The 11,155-nt window shown below is 40.5% G+C and overlaps 1 pseudogene; it reads left to right on the forward strand.

Moving 5' to 3' along the window:
- The first annotated feature begins 634 nt into the window (after positions 1-634).
- Positions 635-9,545, forward strand: LOC138176492 (structural maintenance of chromosomes protein 6 pseudogene; annotated as a pseudogene).
- Positions 9,546-11,155: the final 1,610 nt, after the last annotated feature.

Below are 11,155 nucleotides of genomic sequence, written 5' to 3' on the forward strand. Positions count from 1 at the left end.
GAGAGAGAGAGAGAGAGAGAGAGAGAGAGAGAGAGAGAGAGAGAGAGAGAGAGAGAGAGAGAGAGAGAGAGAGAGAGAGAGAGAGAGAGAGAGAGACAGAGAGAGACAGAGAGAGAGACAGAGAGAGAGAGAGAGACAGAGAGAGAGACAGAGAGAGAGAGAGAGAGACAGAGACAGAGAGAGAGACAGGAGAGAGGGAGGGAGCGACAGAGAGGAGAGAGACAGAGAGACAGAGAGACAGAGACAGAGACAGAGACAGAGACAGAGACAGAGAGAGAGAGAGAGACAGAGAGAGAGAGACAGAGACAGAGAGAGAGCCAGCCAGAGGAGACAGAGCCAGAAAGGACTGGAGGTTCTCAGGACAGTGAGGAATGTCTGAAGGTGGAGGAGATCTGGGCGTTTCCGGCCAGGTATGATCGGGGAACCCTAGGAGGGGGAGAGGCACGGAAGGAGAGCAGCTAGGACAAGCAGTCAGGGAGCCACAGGATGCATCATTTCTTCATTGCCTGCTGGAAATCTCCTTTTGGCCCCAGGATTGCCAATGTATATGTGTAAGAGGGTGGGGGTAGCGGGGAGAGGCAGCTGAGAAACCTGGAGGAGAAGCTGTCACTCCGGAACACTGGCCGCTAGAGACCCGCCCCCGGGATCCAGCGTCCTGCGCAAGCGCAGAAGGAGGGCTTCTGCGGAGTTGTCACCACAGACTGAGGAGTCTGAGTAAGAAGAGAGTGCAAACGCACAGCTCCTGCCCATTCTTCGAGTTTGCCGCACTGACGCAGGAAGCAGTTTATGGTGGAGTCGCTGCTACAGATTGGGATCTGGACCTTGTCGCTGCCGATCATCTCGGGCTGAGTGGTGAGGGGACCCTGCAGCACGGGCTCGAGTGTTAGTGAGGGGGAGCGGGTGTGCATGGCGGGGGCGAGTCGCGGAGGTGGGGGGAACGGATCTTTCGGAACGAAGACTGAACATCACCACTGCCTCCTCCTCCGCTGGACTGTGTGGTCTTGGGCCTCCTTGGTGCTTGTACTCGCACACCTGAGCCTGGGGGGTCGGGGTTGGGGTTGCGGAGAAGGGGAGGCTCTGAGGTGGGTTCCACCTTGTCCCCGTACTAGAGCAGGGAAGTGGCCCTGGGCGTCGCCTCTAATGGTCTAAAAGGGGACCTCCAGGGCCGCATAGAGTCGCCCTCGGATTGAGCCTCCTTGGGGAGGAGACAGAGGGGGAGGGAGAGGAAGGGGAGGAAGGGGAGCCTAGAAACTGCACTATATGGTCGTCCCATCCATGCAGGTTTCTTCTGTCACTGACCCAATGGCTCAGAGGAAAGAGGACCACATCCTCCCAGCTGCAGAGGAGCAGCAAAGAGTAAGGCCAGGGCCAGAGAGTGATTCGAATGAGGACAAGAAGAGGGTCCAGAATATTTCTCATGGAGCTGCTGCTTCCCATTCAGCCTCAGCAGAAATCGGCATTATTGAGAGTGTTCAGCTAGAGAACTTTATGTGCCATGCCAAGCTCGGACCAGTGAAATTTGGGTCCAATGTTAACTTTGTGGTGGGACATAAGGGCAAAACTGCATTGCTGTCAGCTCTAGTCATTGGTCTTGGTGGAAGATCATTAGGATCATCTTTGAGAGAGTTTGTGAAAGTTGGAGAGGTTTCAGCCAACATCTCCATTACATTAAGTAACAGAGGGAAAGATGCTTTCAAAACTGACCTGTATGGGAACTCAATAACTGTGCAGCAATGCATCAGTGTAAATGGTACTGCAAGTTACAAACTAAACAACCAAGCAGGAAACCTGGTTTCTTCTAAGAAAGCAGAGCTTATTGCCATTCTTGATCATTTTAATATACGGGTTGATAATCCAATGTCTGTTTTACAGCAGGAGATAGGCAGGAAGTTATTGCATACCAGAAATGATGGTGACAGATACAAATTCTTTCTGAAAGTGACCCAGCTTGAACAGATGAATGATGATTACTTATGCATTTTGGAGAGAAAGGCCAGTACTCAGAATCAGATAGAACAACGGGAAGAGCAGCTTCAGGAATTAAAACATCAGGGCATAGGGATAGAACAGCTTTTCCAGAGTATGGTTGCCTCAAGGAAGAGATTAGAGGATTTGAAACAAGAGAAGGTTTGGGCACTAGTGAATGAATGTGAAAGACAAATTGAAGATATGATAAGTAATATAAATACTGGAGATCAGCATACTATCACATTAAATCAGAAATTGGAGGCCTGTCAGGTAAAATTTAATGAAGCAGCCAAGAAGTTTAAAGACATTCAGGAAAAGTTGCAAGAGTTAAACAAAGAAGCCACTGTATTAGAGACCAAATGTATTCAGGCAAAAGAAGATGTAAATGGAAAAGAAAAGGCCTGTAAAAAAGCTGAAGTTTTATACAATGTTTCCCAAAATGAATTTAAAGGATTAGACCAGGCAAAACAACAATGCAACCAAATTGAAGACCTGAAAAAGAATATTGAACAACAAAAGTCAGAAAAAGAAGAAAAAATTTTTATGTTGAGGGAAAAGATAAAGAACTTTAAGGATCAAGGACGTTCACTTGTTCAAGAGATGGGACATCTTCAGCAAGCTGTAGAAAAAGACAATGAAGAACATTCTCGACTTAGGGAAGAAATATCCAATATACAGCAAATATTGAATGATAAGCAACAACAGCTAAACCGATTAAAAGATTGTCAAAGTGATCCACTAAAACGATTTGAACCACAAATTACAGCTCTTCTTGAAGCAGTAGACAAGGCCCATAGACAAGGGTGCTTTACTTCCAAACCTATAGGCCCACTAGGAGCTTACATTCATCTTCGACACCCTGAATTTGCTTTGGCTATTGAGTCCTGCTTAAACGACCTTCTTCTTGCCTTTTGTTGTAACAACCACAAAGATGAACAAGTACTTCAGGGGCTAATGAAAAAGTTTTATCCATTGGGCTCTCCACGACCACAGATAATTGTGACAGCATTTCAAAGTGAGGTATATGATGTAGCAGACAGAGCAGCTTTTCACCCAGAGTTTCCAACAGTTCTCACAGCTTTAGAAATAAGTAATGCAGTGGTGGCCAATGCTTTGATTGACATGAGGGGCATAGAGTCAGTGCTGCTTATTAAAAGTAACTCTTTGGCTAGAACAGTAATGCAGGCTCAGAAGCCCCCCAAGAACTGTAATGAAGCTTTCACTGCCGATGGTGACCAGGTGTTTGAGAAACGCTATTACTCATGTGAAAAATTAAGACCTACTTACTTGATTGATGTGGAAATAGAAATATGTCATTTGGAAAAAGAAATTGAAAATACAATGGCACAGTTGTCTGTATATCAGCAACATGCATGTACACTTGAAAATGATATCAGGAAGAATCAAGAAATTATTAATAATCATCATCTACAGTTAAAAGAAATAAAGATTAGAGTGACAAAAATCACTATGCAAATAACACATCTTGAGAATGAAGAAAAGCAGCCAATAGATATCTCAATTTTTGAAAAAGAAGCACAAGAAATTAAAAAACAGATCAAAGAAGTTGAGGAAAAGGTAAAATTTAGAAAGGAAGAAATGAAGAATTTAAGAAAACAGAAACTAGATGCTGAACAGAGATATCAAAACATTAAGATAAAAATTTGTCAAGTTTCAGAATTAACAGAATCTGTTAAGCAAGAACTAAACCAAGCCAATTTAGAAATGGATGCTGAAAAACAATACATGCTGCATTGTCAAGATAGGCTTAAAGAACACCTGGATTCTCTCCAAGTGAAAAAAGAAGAGCTGATTATGAAAGAGAAAGACCTGGAGAAAGAGATTGCTCAGGCCAAATACATCTGCCCAGAGCGAAAAGAAGTTAATAAAACTGCCTCTGTTTATGACAGAGAAATTATTCTCTTAAAAAAGAAGATAAAATCAGAAAGCAGCTATCACAGAAGCAAAGAAGAAATAATAAGGCAGTACCAACAAGTAAAAGAAAGATATCAGGGTCTAGATGTTGAAGTTAAGAATTTGAAAAGTTGTATTAAATCATTGGATCAAACATCAGCACAAAAATATGAAATATACCAGCAATTTAGAAGAAGTCTTGCTTTACGATGCAAGTTGTACTTTGATAAATTACTATCTCAGTGGGCCTACTCAGGAGAAATGACCTTTGATCACAAAAATGAAACCCTTTCTATAAGAGTTCAGCCTAAAGAAAGAAATGAAGCTGCTTTTAGTGACATGCAATCAGGGAGTGAAAACTCTTTTTCAAACTTTCTTTTCATTCTTACTTTATGGTCCATCACTGAATCCCCTTTCAGATGCCTGGATGCATTTGATATCTACATGGACCCAGCCAACAGAAAAATTGCCATGGACATGATTGTCAAGATTTCACATTCCCAGCCATACCAACAGTTCATCCTGCTCACTCCACAAAACATGAGCTTTCTTCCTGGAAGTCCACTAACTAGAATACTCCAATTGCCAGATGCTGAAAAAGGACAGAGAACACTGCATTTCCAACCAGTTAATCAAGAGGAAGAAAAGTGAAGCTGATTTATAATTTTTAAAAATATTTTATTGAAATTTTATTTTGATATTATTTTGATAGTTTCTCTTTCATACATCACTATAGTATTCCATGTATCCCTCCTTGGCACCTCTCAGAGAACCATCCCATATGACAAATAGTATTTTTTTTGTAGAGAAAAAAGAAGAAAAAAAGTTAGCACAGCTGATTGATACATGTATCCAAAAAATGGGTAATATTTAACACCTATAGACCTTCCACATCCATGGAGGGCTATTTTGGGATGTTTTATCATATCTCTTCATTTGAGTCCCACTTGTTCTTTATAACTTTGATGTGTGTTCTTTCTATTTACATTGCTGTAGTTGCTATGTATATTGTTTTTTCTTACATCACTCTGAATCAATATATAGTTTTTTTTCCATGCTTCTCTATATTCATCACACATCATTTCTTATAGCATAGTAATATTCTATTATATTCAGACATTCCCCAGTTGATGGACATTTACTTTGTTCCCAGTTGTTATCTATTATAGAAAGTGTTGTTGTAAGTATATTGGAGTATATGTATACATTTTTTTCTTACTGATGTCTTCCTTGGAAAATAAACTCAGTATTCGAATCTCTAGTTCTAAAGGTATGGACATTTTAGTTACTTTATTTTCATAATTCCAAATTCCTTTAGAAAATATTTGTACCATTTCACAATTCTGACAAGGCATTATTGTGCCTGTTTTTCCACAGCCTCTCTGACATTGATTCTTGCCATGTTTTTTTCATTTTTGGCATTTTTCAGAGCATGAGGTAAAACTTTATGGTTGTTTCAATTGCATGGAATTTCTCTTAATATTAGTCATTTGGAGAATTTTTCATGCAGTTGTGAATTCTTTTTGTTCTTTTGACAACTTTTATCACATCCTTTGACCATTCACCTGTTGCGAAATGGATATATATGTATATGTGTGTGTACATATATACATATGCATACATATATACATATGTGTGTATACATATATATATATATCACATCTTGAATACTAAACCCTTATCAGAGAAATTATATATATATATATATATATATATACACATTTTTTCCACTTTACCACTTCCCTTCTTATCCTAGATGCAGTAATGCCTGTGCAGAAGCTTTTCAGTTTCAAGTTCCTTCTTCACCTGCAAATACAGTATTAAATTCCTTCAGTTACTTTACTGCATTTGCCTGGAAACCTCCCTTTGTCCATGTTCTCCCACTCTTCTAGGTGCCATATGACCCAGGGGTTCCAGTTCCCCCTCAACCCCCCAGGGTAAGTGGCCTTTTCAAGTACAATATTCCTGGGCCTTATCCAGTGTAAAATCCTAATCTCCCTTCACTCACAGGAGTATTCATTAGTTGAACCCCATCTCACCTCCAAAGTAAGGCCTCCATCTTTCCCCTTCTTTTTCCTTTTCAGTCTTTCTCCCCTCCTCCTCTTCCCTTCTCTTTCTGAGATCACAGAGGTCACCTTCCCTTCATTTCTAGCCCTTGATTTGACCCTGAGGTATCACTCTTCTCTTTCCCTTATCCCCCTCTCCCCTTTTATGTACCTTCCCATATTGTAATGTGGTCCCAAAAAGGAAGGTTTTACCTGTAGGCAAGGTATTGCCAAGTTCTATCCGTACTACCCCCATGTGATAGTAATGGAATATAAAGATCCCCCTGTATTGACTTGGTTTTCAAATTGATTGTGTTAAAACCCAGAGCTTGTTAATCCCACCTGTGGGATGGACTTGTTGATGTGAAAAGAGAGTGCTGAACTGGGAGGAGCTGGTGACATAGATTTGGAGAGACACAAGAGAGAGGCAGAAGAACTTTTTGGAAGCAGCACCTGTGGAGGCAGAGAGAGACTGAGAGGATTGCTGGGGGCCACTTTGAATTGCCCAGGACTTTTGAGACCTGCCCCTGGAGCTGCCAAGGACTGAGGAGACATGGCTGTTTTGCTGGTACTTTGTTTGTTTTGATGTTGTTTTGCCAGATTTGTCCACTGTGAAAGACAGTCCTGTTGTTGAAGAAGTCCTGGAACCTGGCTGTTGGTTAAGAGCTCCTGAGACTGTCCTGCAGACAGAGAGTGAATACTGTTCACTGGTGAAGGACAGTCCTGTTGTTGCAGAGGTCCTGGAACCTGGCTGTTGGTTCCGAAGCCCTGAAGAAGGATTTTCTTGTTGTATGTTTACAGAAATCCTGGGAGAGGGTTTTGCTAATGTTTTCAGGAGTCCTAGGACTGTTCTGCAGACAGAGGATGAATTAATGAAGAGACTGGCAATGTATCTTGTGGCCTTGCTAAGCTTTGTCTCCCCAGGAACAAAGATTGCTGAGAACTTGCCTCATGTCTAGATGAAGAAAAGACCTCCATTTGGGTATTAAGTGCTGTGCTTAAGCTTGTTGTAACTCTGGGGTAGATTCAATTGTGATCCAGGGGTGGGGAACTTTTGACCTTTTTGTGTTCTATGGTTGAACAAATGAATGTACTTTACTTATGATTGGAAACTAATCTCCATTTGAGACAGGGGCTTTGTGATGGACTAAATGAAGGTACAGCCTAGGGGTGGAGTAGTATTTAGAACAGGGACTTTGTAATTGATTGAATGAATGTAAGGTCCTGGGGTGGGGTAGTACTTGGAGATTATTTAGTCACACTTAGTAAATGCTGTATTTTGAATGATGTCATATTTTGATCTTCTCTGTTCTTAATTTGTCACTGAATAAAATAGAGAGCACCTATGCTGGTATTTTGAACCTTGGAAAGTTGCCCCTGCTTGGCATTACATTACACCCCATCATCATCTTCATTGTTACCTCTGCCAAATTTCCACTTCACCTCACTGTGTTGCTGTTACTATCCATGCCTGATGCATTTATTCACTCCTGTACTTCTGTTGTTTGGGGTTTTCAAGAGGTAAATAATCTCTTCAGTTCTGGCTTTCTTTCCAAAAATGTTCATATTCCTTGTTCTTGTTCTTCTGTTTTTGCCTTCTTCGTTCTGCTGCCCTGTATAGTTAAGTTCAGATTTATAGGACAGGGTAGCTTTCCTACATAGAACTGCTGTGGTGGAGTGTTGAAAAGCTCCCACATGTGCAGTTTCTTGTCCTGGTGACCTGTCTCGCTCTCTGTGTTTTTCAGGTCTCTGGCCTGACACTGGGAGTTCAGAACTTCTTTTCTTCAGCATCAGTAGTACAGAACTTTGCAGAACAGGTTCTTCCAGGTTGCTGCCACTGACTGGCTTTTGCTCCTGAAGCACTCTGCTCAAGCAGTATATGGAGGTCTGAACAAACTTTCAGAGCCCAGAGCTAGGCATTCCATGGCACGATAAAGAGGGAGGGGAAACTAAGGTTCAGGTGTGGGTTTTGATGTAAGTCTATGTCATATTCTTGGTTCTACTAATGCAGCCTCACTGCCAGTAGCCAGGGATGTACAGAAAGGGGTCTTGATTTATAATTTAATGTGATTGTGCTGTTTGTTCATAATGGGGTTTTATGTGTATACACACATGATATTCACATACACATGTAATTTTCTCAAAATATCTGCAGTCGTGGGGGGAAGGGAGGGAGGGGGACAAAATGTGAAACTCAAAGAATTGTGGAATTGAATCCTGTAAACTAAAAGGAAACAAACAAATTAATTAAAAAAACAAACATAAAAAATAAATTATATATGATAAAGGTACATTGTTTTGAGATGCTTTCATGTATGGCTCTAGGGAAGCAAATGAAAAGGCATCGCTCATGGCTACCCAGAAGACTTTACTGGATTGAGGACAAGTACTGTGTTCAAACATTCCAAAAGGAAGGGATGGGTTGGGGAATAAAACTATTCTATGCAAGCTTTATAACACTTAGCATGGAGGCTCCCACATGAGAGAGGCCAAGGACCAACCTCTAGGAGAAGACACTCTGTGGTCCCCCACCATATGGGTGGGAGTAGCCTCCTTCCATTGGCCATCTAGCCAGAACAGACTATCTCTTCCACTTACCAGATTAGAATTTTTTTGTTCTCTTTTTCATGCACTTTTAGAAAGAAGTGATGGTTCTTTTCACTCACAATATGGGTGCCATGTGCTAATCCCCTTGGGGATTATTTCCTCCTCCCTTTTAATCATTAAAAAATAAATAAGAACATGAGACTACCACCTTAAATGATTGGAATGGAACTAGATGAAAGCTGTGTGCTATATAATGAGATGTTGGCAGCTTTGAAAATGTTTGAAAAAAAGTTGAGATTTTGAATGAAACCATTTAGTAACTGTGATTTTAAATTTTGATTTGATTTGATTGAATTTGTCCTAAAAACTTAATAAAAATATAGATCATTTGAAGTGAGATGTGCTTATATTATAATTGTGATGTTTGCCTCTATAGGTAGATCAGACCTTAATGGAAAATACACTTGATATTTGGCATTAAGGCAATATGCTTAGAAATTGCATGAATAACAATTAAAAATGTAATTTATCCATTCTGTTTTGAAATGTAATTAGTATAGAATGCCAAATTGATAAATTAAGTGATTATCTATGTAAGATGATTCTGAAATACATTCAACCAAGTTGGTGTTATTTGATTTGCAATGTCTTGTGTTATGTTTTTAAAATCCATGATGTTTATGTTAGGCTTTTAATTTTTCTTGTATTGTGATTTGGGGTAAATTATTTTATAAGATGTGCAGTTAATTTGAAAAATAATACCCAGAGAATGATAGAGTTATATCATTGGAAAATTAACTTATATTTCGATATATTCTTGTTACTATGGTTAAAAAACCTATCAAGGGGCGGCCAGGTGGTTCAGCAGTAAGAGCACCAGCTCGAGTGTCGGGATGACCTGGGGATCAAATCCGGGCTCAGATACTTAGCACCACACCCAGAAATAACTGGCTGTGTAACCTTGAGCAAGTTACTTAACCCCGATTGCTTAAAAAAACAAACCTATCAAGTGTTTAATTGGATGTGTTTTGCTTCAAAATGAATAATAAATGCTTAGAATTTTGTGAAGTACCGTATCTGTGAAGTTCTTTGGGGATATGCAAGATTTTCTGTCCCTGGGTCTTCTACCTTAATGAGTTTATTTCACCAATGCAATACTCATAGCAGCTGCTATCAATATGCAGGCATATTCCCAGGTTTCAGTTGCAAGATATAGCAAACTCTCTTCCTTGAAGAAGAAACCAAGACATTTATTCAAACACTAGTAAACCAAATCCATCATAGTAACGAGGAAGTCTGTACACATTGCCAATGCAGGGAGCATTGATACCGCAAGCACTTTTTATGACAAAATCCATACATGTCACCAAAGCATGGAACACAAACATCTATCCCCAAACCTTCTTTCCATTAGACCTCACCCCAAAACAAGTTCTCCCAGGCAAAAATCCTCCCTCTTTCACTCACACTGGCTGCTCTGCCTGATATCTCTTCCAGCTCTGTTTCACTCTCACTTCCTGCCCCAACACTTCAGCAGGCTCCTCCTACTATGGACTCCATGTGATAACATAGACCTATTAAGGGGCAGGAAAGATCTTCAAATTCCCTTAGGCCTAAAAGGACAGGAAAGATCCTCAAATTCCCTTACCATTACATTAAGCCCCAAGATCTTCCATGGCCATAACATAGGCTGATGGGAGTTTAGGGGTAACTGGCATCAACAAAACTTCACGACAATATAACAGATAAAACAAAATAAACACACAAAACAGTATCTTGGGGTGGTGGCTTGGGCATATCCCATCATTCCTCCCCCCAATAGATGAGACCCCAAATCCCTTAGGGTAAGGGGCAAAGGTCTCTTTTTTCTATAACTACTTCAGAGCTGTCCCTGCCTCAAGAGGTCCCATTCGAGGAGTCAGGGGTTTTTTTGGAGGGGGGAAGGCAAGGCAAATGGGGTTAAGTGACTTGCCCAAGGTCACACAGCTAGTTAAGTGTCAAGTGTTTTAGGCCAGATTTGAATTCAAGTCCTCCTCACTTCAGGGCCAGTACTCTATTCACTGCACCACATAGCTGTCCCCAGGAGTCAGTTAACCCAGATGATTGTGGATAATAGACAATATGATATATCTATTCTATATTGTTTAATATGCAATATCTCTTCATTTCATTACCTTTGAAATGTGACCCATTGTCACTTTAAATCTGCATTGGGGTTCCATAATATAGACTTATGATATCTATAGTTTTACAGGTGTTTCTCTGGGTCACATTTTTATAAGGACAAGCCACTAGTACACCTGAATAGGTGTACATATACAAGGTGTACATGTACAAGTACATATAAATTTGTATCCTTTATCTTGGAGTATTGGTCCAAAATAATCTATTTGCAAATGTGGGCTGGGACTTTTCCCCTTGCTATCTCCCCAGTTACTACCCAAGGAACAGTTCATTCCTTTTTCAGTTGAAATATATGATATTCCTCTGATACCTGTTTTAACAATGAATGTGAGATACTCATACCTTGATCCTGTGCCAACCAGGCTGTGGCCTGGACCCCTAAATGGCAGGCAGTTTGATGCACCCATTTTGATAGTACCAGATCATCAATTGGTTTCATAGTAGTGACAATAGGTTGAGTAGCAATTTTTGCTAGTAGATCAGCATGTGAACAGTAC

The sequence above is a fragment of the Petaurus breviceps genome, unplaced genomic scaffold (assembly GCF_028583685.1).
Source record: "Petaurus breviceps papuanus isolate PSGF00001 unplaced genomic scaffold, PetGlider_PUasm1.0 89748, whole genome shotgun sequence".
Classification (NCBI taxonomy): domain Eukaryota; kingdom Metazoa; phylum Chordata; class Mammalia; order Diprotodontia; family Petauridae; genus Petaurus; species Petaurus breviceps.